At 49.3% G+C, this 6909-nt stretch overlaps 1 long non-coding RNA gene and 1 pseudogene across 1 annotated transcript; both read left to right on the forward strand.

Moving 5' to 3' along the window:
• Positions 1-2075: 2075 nt before the first annotated feature.
• LOC125739588 (U1 spliceosomal RNA) lies at positions 2076-2209 on the forward strand (annotated as a pseudogene).
• Positions 2210-4285: 2076 nt separating this feature from the next.
• Positions 4286-5956, forward strand: LOC125738460 (uncharacterized). Its single transcript, XR_007396838.1, has 4 exons — positions 4286-4372; positions 4594-4673; positions 4749-4916; positions 5350-5956. It is a non-coding gene; the product is annotated as an uncharacterized LOC125738460 (long non-coding RNA).
• The last annotated feature ends 953 nt before the right edge of the window (positions 5957-6909 follow it).

Below are 6909 nucleotides of genomic sequence, written 5' to 3' on the forward strand. Positions count from 1 at the left end.
TGGATGGACTGGCCATGGGATTTTTTTAAAGAATTTTGATTATCTGGGTCTCACCTGCCCTCCTTAAGGCCTGGTGACACTGATCATGATGTTAATGTTTTTTTTGTCATATTCAGCCTTTTTAGGGCATAGTGGTAATTAGGTGAAGAATTTCTATCCTGGCTTCACCCTTTTGCGCTATCCGGAAAGATCTTCCCCCTGCATTGAACCACTGCCTTGCCGTGAGCTACATCATTAATTGTTTACTGTGAATTTTTCATCAGTATGCAAAGTGCAGACCTCTTCAAGCATCAATAAAAGGCAGAGAAATTAATCCCAGTGAAATGAAGGGGCGCTTTCGGGGGCCGACAGACGGCGAGGTGGAGATTAGTGGAGGACGATAAGCTGCCGAAGTTGGACCTAGCTGCAGTTTTCCATTGCTACCTGCCCCAGGTAGGGGGGGGGAACGAGGGCACTCATGCGTCCTCCTTCCCCTCGTCCCGCCCTCTCTGGGTGAGGTTTCCATTTCTGTACAATCGTCCAGCAGCACGAAGGCACAAATGCTCACTGGATGCTATTATTACACTCCGGAAAAAAAATCAATGTAGGACCTTTCCTCAGCAAAATAGGGAAAAAAACACATTCAGCTTTAAGAATTGTTTTTTAATCACAGAATCCCTTCCGTCACCCGTCACCAAGGCGACTTTGGTTTGAAATGCGTTCGGTGGCCAGACTTGAATGCATGGGCGGCTGTATTTTATGTTACAGCAGGGGTGGCGGGGGGGGGGGGGGCTAAAACCATTCATTAAAATTCCATTCACTTACCTGTATCAAGGGATAAGGCTGAAGGAACATGTTTTTTTTTTACTGTTAGGACTGCATAGGTTCTGCGGAATAATTCCTTCCCCATGCGTATTTTTGGGGCTATCGTACCCCCCCCCCCCCACCCCTAGTCTTGCCCATCACTTTTCCATGAATAAAATACAAGGACAATTTCCTGGCCTGAAAGTCTCCATCGGTTACAGAGCACATGGGCAGTAGTGAGCTGGTGTCAGCATTAAAGTGAGCACCGCTCTGGGGACTGAAGCTTCTCTCCACATGCGTGATTTATGTGGCGCGAGGCCACGTTTCAAATAAACCGCCAGTGAATTATGACCACATTTCCAGCAAGCAGCACCACAGAACGGTAATCTGTAGCGCAAAGTCAGTTAATCGAATCGTTTTAATGACCTGGAGGTCTATTAAAGGCACTAACGACCTGCTGCCGCTGGTCAGGCGAAGTGGGGGAGCTATAACATGAGTTGCCCCTTGGCCGGCCACTTCCTGTAACCCCCCCACCTACTGACCAGCCCCTGGTGAGACAAGGGGAATCTGTGCCCTTAGAGGTGCCGTCTGGTGCCCACGGTGCAGCCAATCCCGATGACACAGACCAGGGGGTTACTGTCCAGGCACGAGACCTCTGGCCTGTCATCTCTGAGGCCTTAAAAAGAGCCATTATTCAATTAGGAATGTAAATAAAGGCACCTCAAGCATGCCACTGGTGCAGCTGATTGACAGTGAATCCTTAACATTATGAGTTCTCCTTCTCACCCGTAAAGACGGTGAGGTTTAGTGTCCTGCTCTTCCTGTCACGGCCTGCTGAATTCCTGCCTTCCTCCCCTGGGCCCGGGGCATCGTAGCCGACTAGAGGGAGCGCGAACGCCTGGTTATCGGTGTGGGAAGCCCCACCCATTTCTATCCCCTCCAATCAGAAGGCACGGCACTGTAGGCAGCCCGTGCGTGGGTGTGCTGCTCTGAGGAATTTATTGACAAAGTACGTTTATTTAAAGAAATTGGTTTCATTAAAGCAAGACTGTTAATGCGGCTGAGCCAGGCCTCGTCATGCATTATTAAAGCGCCATTAAAAAAATAAGCACAGGGCTGTACACAGAGACACGTGGTTCAGCGCAGGGATGCAGGAACCGAGCAAAAGATCCAAAGGACCTTCGAACAAAAGCAGCTGCGGGTGTCGACGTGACCGGCCAGGATGCCGAGGAAGGTCCAAAACACAGGCCCATTTTCTGGAGCGAGCCGACCTCTCAGCGGCTCCCTGGCAGATACTTCCTTGGCATGGGAGATTCCGTGATCATGAAGGTAGTTCTTCGCTTAGCCATTGCACTGCGGCCGTACTGACCCCTGAAAATTCCCCAAATGTGGGAATCCAGAACTTGTGGTGGTCGCAAGCTTGTGTGCCCATGGTCAGAAGGTCGCTGGTTTGAATCCCTGTACCGGCAGACTGATGCTGCCGTTTGGGCCCTTAAGCCTCAATTGCTCCAGGGACGCTGCACACCAGCTGACCCTGCGCTCTGACGCCAACATTGCGTGTGTGTCTCAGCAGAGAAAGAGTGGGGTATGTGAAAAGCAGCATTCCATGGTAGCTGTACTCATACAAGCGGGAAGTAAATGGTATTTTGTTTCACTTTGGGGGAAGGAAGGGAGCAGAGAGGCAAGTAAAAGTCGAATAGGCTTGTGTGTCCACAGTGTACATTCAGCGAGGTCATCTTTGCCGCGTTTAATCCAGGGTGTGGGCGGAGATGGAGGGGGGGGGGCATGTACATGAGATTGCTGTGCACTTCGGAACAAAAAATTTGATGTTCCACAAAAATTCCCAGCATGGTCAGCTGTCACCTGGGGTACAAGTAGTGAGCAGGACAGGTACAACCGGGTGGCAGCAGGCAGGGGTACAAAGTTCGGGTTTTCAAGTAAAAATCCAGACTCGACCTGAACTTCCACCTCTGGCAGCAGGAGAGAGCAAGAGAGAAAGAATGTCGATGTAGAGGCTCCTGGTGGACAAGCCGACCTGCTTTTCCAAGCTCGTACCAGGGACAGGGAGACCTCACTTGGTGTTTGGGGGCCGAGACGCAGACGGGCCACCATCCCTGCTGGTCGGCAAGCAGCCAGCTGTCCGTTAGCCTGACTGGGGGGAGGATGAGAGGTGTTTAGCGATGAAGCGGAATATTGACCTGAGCTCTTATGGAGTCTGCAGTTACTGATGCTTATAATGAGAAGAGATTAGTAATTACTCACGCTAATTTGACCCACGATGGTGTTATCTGGTGCTCCGTGATGAGAGCCTCGCTGGGGTCGCACCTGTCCCTGTGGAAGCAAAAGCAAAGCGGTCATCTTGCTGAGATGGCTGTGCTTCGTATGAAGGAGGCTTAGGGTTAGGCTTAGACTTAGGCTTAGGGGTAGGCTTAGGATGAGACTTAGAAGAAAGAGACCAAAAGCAGCACAATACGAGAAATAGATTGTGTTGCTGTGCCCTTAGAATGCCTGGAAATTTCAATCCTTTGTTTCACACCAATTTTTTTTTAATAATCAGTCTTCTCTGCATTAGAGCAGTGTTTCTAAACCCGGTCCTTGGAGACCCACAGACAGTCCACATTTTTGTTCCCTACCGGGACCTGGGAGGGAGCAAAGACGTGGATTGTCTGCGGGTCCACGAGGACTGGATTGGGAAACACTGTGTTAGAGAAAAGGCTGATGCTCCGCTTAAGAGAGAGGAGGGGGGGGGGGGGGGGGGGGCTGCTCCTGGCCGCTTCCTGCCATGTGCTTTGAAGGACACATTTTTATCGATTTTTACTGCCCAGCCCCTGCTCATTGGTCTCAGGCCTGCTACTTGTCAGTAAGACTCCCCCAGGGAGCCCCCGCGTGCCATCAGCAGGCCCGACTTGTCCCGGGGGGACTGAGCTTGACGAGACTTGGGGTCAGAGCTTGTTAGATGCCTGACACTGTGACTGGCCGAGCCCGGTACCAGGGGAGGGTCACTTCTCACTCTGCCCCAGTCACAACGGTGGGAAAAAAACACCCAGCAGGATTCGGCTCGTCAGATCCGGGGCCCCAGGAGAGCTTCTCAAAGCTCTGATAGTCGTTGACCTTCTGATGCTCCAGAGGACACAGGTGGTACCACCACAAACCTGTAGAGAAGCAACTCAGCAAATAGGCAGAACTGTCATTTTGCTCACGGATGATGAAATCGAGCTCAAATCATTCAAATCTGCAGTTTTTATATAAACACTGTGTTAATGTGACATGTCTGGCAGTTATTTAGCCTGTGTGGAATGGGTTACAATTGTTCTTTGTCATATCTGTTTATTTTCAGGATACCAGAAGCTATGTAAGAATAACAATTACATCTACCATTGCATCACAGTCAATTAATGCTTTTTTCATTTAATATGTCATGGCAGCAGTAATAACAATAAATTGTATTATTAGCTAAAAAAACAATATTTTTGAATTACAGGCACACCTCACTTAATGGCCGCCCGGACATACGACCAGCTCTCCGACCAGTCGGAATTGTACGCTGTAGGAGAACTTCGGACAGATTTTAAATAAATCATGATGAATGGTATGAGATTCCCTGTACTGACCCCAGATCCCTGCACCTTCTTTGATGCTCACCTGTCTTTCAATGCACCTTTTTGTTTGACCACACAAACATCCTTATGCCTGTTTGTACCCAAACTCAATCTGTATCAGGAGTCACAGGTTAGCAGCTAGAGCTTTTGCCTGACTCCTGCTGCCTTCCAGTTGTGGCAAAATGCATACCAAGCATACTATCTTTTCCAGGGGAGAGAAAAATAAGAAGGTCACAATCTCTGGCAGGCCAGGGGCTCAATTTTAGAGGTGCACAGAAAGGTAACTGAAAGGTAGGTTCATCATTCCTCAGCACGGTTACAGCTCTAAATGTATTAAACTCTCCCATAATGCTCTCTGTTCTTCAGAGTATGCCATAATGCCTGTTAGCTCGGTTTCAGCCCAAGAAGATTGGGCTGAAAGAGCTTAGAAATCGCCACTGGACCAGAATGCCTTGCTCTGGCCTGCCCTATGTGTCATCCAACTACCCGCCACACCATTTAGGCTATTATTCAGTGTGCCGCATCACATGACAGGTAAATAACGACTCGAGCCTGCATAACCCTTTCGCACAAGCCGACGCCACGTGTCTGACGGAAGCCTATGGTCCTGACAGTCTTTTATCTCGTCCTTTTGTTTTCCAAATTCCTCTGAGGGAAGGCAGCTTATCTGTGCTTGGGGCCTAATCACCTCCCAAAGGAAAATTAACGAACTAATTAAGTGAGAGGTTTCCAGTGGAGTGGAGGACCCTGGGTGATTTTTTTTCTCCCCACTCTGCTCACTCTTTTAGTGTGAGCCATCAAGTTTTGTCTATAGCTGTCCAGGGCAGTGCCTGATGGTAAAACGCACTCTGACAAACAATGCTGGTAAATACATTTGTGTATCACGGGACCTGTTTGTATTCTGATTACCTAAACGCTGGCATGACGCTACGCGCAGCTGCCTTCATTATGTCGTTCCCGTCGACAGGCACACTCCGTCCCCCGCAGGCTTCTCCCTGACAAACGCAGATGGTGGGCTGCATGCGGACAATAAACGAGGCCCGGATGAATTTACGCTCTTCAGCACTCGGCAGTGAGGAACCCAGCATGCAGCTTTATGGATTCCCGATGACTGAGAAAACGAGCTGTCGCAGAACACAGAGGTTGGAGATCGGCGATAGGACCAGCCAGAGGTTTTTCTCTTGTGGCATTGACAGCCGAGGGAATTATTAAGAGGTCATGAAGCTATACCTGCAAATTGAGGGGCATGTTTGCAGCTAGATTAGGAATATAAGGCATACTGGGAATAATATTAGGAAAGCCACTTGGGTTAGGACACAACACAGGGCCGCTTGGCCCGCGGATGGGAAGCGGACCTGCTCCTTGATTTGGGAATGTCTCTTTCCAGGAGGAATATGAAAATTGAAACAGTAGTGAAGTGTGTAAGGATGAAAGGGAGAATAATTTGTAGTGAGTGGAGTTAGGATGGATGCAGGGGACTGGTCAGGTTTCCTGGGGAATTGAATCCCATCCAAGGTAATCCTGCCTATGTCTCTCAGACACTGAGCATCATATTGCAGGGTTAGGGTTGCCCCTCCATCGCAAGCACACTGCTAAGACCACATTATTATTGGGGGGGGGGGGTGCACTGCAGTGGGGTGAAGCCGGATTCCCAATGGCCACCTGTGATTGGAGCGTGCATGGCACTCCGTCTCATTCCTGGAATGGAATTACGTGGCAGCACTTAGCTGGATTGCATGCGTTATATCACCCCCCCCCCCCAGCTGGGGTTGGCCGCGATCACTCCAGCCTCCCTGTTTGACAGCTGCACCGGCCTCGTCTCTCACCTCCCACTTCTGCTGAGTCATTCCTGGACAACCTTTCAGTTTGGCAGCAATCCCACATCCGGTCTTCCCTCCTTCTCCTCCAAGATAGGCCGATTCTTAACTGAACTCCCCCCCCCGGCTGCTCTGGTGCTGCTGTGAAACACTGTGCCCGCCCCCATTCCCCACCCCCCCTCGCCTATCATACTCAGACTGCTCACATGTGTCGCAGAGTGTAGGTTCCACAGACATTCTGTGCCGGAATTTAGAGTCTCACCTACATGGGTATTTACATATGTACATATTTACAATGCAGCTTCTAGCAAGGTTACATTGTAGTGGTAAAAAGATGCCAGATATTACAAAGCAGTTATTATTATTAATACAACCCTGGAATGGAGAAATATTTATAGAAGATGGATGGATGGATGGATGGATGGATGGATGGATGGATGGATGGATGGATAATTGTTATCCATTACATAAGATGTGATGTTTTTACAAATATAGACAGGGATATGACTGACATCAGGTAACAACTAACCACTTGCAATAATAATGAGAGCAGCTAGCAGACACTGAGGGCCGTGTCTTACCTACAATGAAATATCCTAACTCAGTGTTTACCAACCCAGTCCGTATATGTGTAGGTATGTGTGGGACATGTGACTGTCCCGGTGCAGAGCACAGCACAGCGAGTCAGGAGATCAGACCAGTTTTCATTT

This window comes from Brienomyrus brachyistius, chromosome 3, assembly GCF_023856365.1.
Source record: "Brienomyrus brachyistius isolate T26 chromosome 3, BBRACH_0.4, whole genome shotgun sequence".
Taxonomy (NCBI): Eukaryota; Metazoa; Chordata; class Actinopteri; order Osteoglossiformes; family Mormyridae; genus Brienomyrus; species Brienomyrus brachyistius.